At 38.5% G+C, this 1,031-nt stretch overlaps 1 protein-coding gene across 1 annotated transcript in view; it reads right to left on the minus strand.

Annotated features, from left to right (window-relative positions):
• The window catches only part of LOC102387945 (VPS10 domain-containing receptor SorCS1), a 292,562-nt gene that overhangs the window by 139,156 nt on the left and 152,375 nt on the right, over nt 1–1,031 (minus strand). The window lies entirely within an intron of this gene.

Below are 1,031 nucleotides of genomic sequence, written 5' to 3' on the forward strand. Positions count from 1 at the left end.
ACAACAGCAGGTATAGCTTAAATACACTAAAGTATAGCAGGGCATCTCTTTCCCCATGAGATTAAGGGCTTGAGGCTTCTTCTGTAGTTTGCAATTGTGAAGAGATTGGTGGGTGTTTGGAGCTTTATTTATTCTCTTTGTTATTCAAAAGCTTCTGGTGCCTTTGAAATTTCTGGTTTTCGCTCTCTCATCTACTTGGCTCCCAAAGGAGGCCTTCAAGGTTTGAGTTCTGCAGAAAGGAGATTTCATCATTATCATCATTATTCTTATTGCAGGTGTCCATCAGCTCAATATATGATAAATCACTCTAGTAACTAATGATGGAAAGACTTCAAAAGGCTTGGAGTGCAGACAGATAATAAGCATCCAAGAATGTGTATGTTCATTCAAGTGCTCTGAACCTCTTGAACTTGTACAATTCAGGCTATCTTCCAAGTTTCTCAGTGCTTTCTGATATTGTCAGGCCAGAAATACCACGGGTAAAGATGGTTTTGTGATATTTTGGAGTCTTCTAATTGCATCTGGAAGCTAGAAGGGCAGGGATGTGTGAAAATACAACAATAAAATGGTAAATGCTAAGTCAAGATTACAAAATTTTCAGCAAGGTCCAGTTTCTAGGAAAGAAGAAAATTCTCTAAGGGGCCAAATTTAGAGATAAGGTGTAAGGCAATACAAATTATATCCCTCAGGCTGGATTTTGCTTTAAATTAAGTTATTACCTCCATATTGAACAGATGACTTTATTTTAGATTAAGCAATTTGCAAACCAGGTACATACGGCGAGGTTCTTTGGGTAGATGTGATCTTTTATTAGACCAACTAAATAGTTGGAAAAATGTTCTTTGCAAGCTTTTGGGCACAAACACCCTTCTTCAGGCATTGGGAGACTGCTGGTATTACATGTTCTCCAAAGCAGAAAAAAAGCTAACCTACAACAAGAAGTCTGTGAAAATGCAAATGGCTCTGCGGGGTAGGTAACAAGTTAATGGGAAGTACAAGAGAGGAAGGAAGGAGGAACCAGAACAAGGGAA

Source organism: Alligator sinensis, unplaced genomic scaffold (genome assembly GCF_000455745.1).
Source record: "Alligator sinensis unplaced genomic scaffold, ASM45574v1 scaffold559_1, whole genome shotgun sequence".
NCBI lineage: Eukaryota > Metazoa > Chordata > Crocodylia > Alligatoridae > Alligator > Alligator sinensis.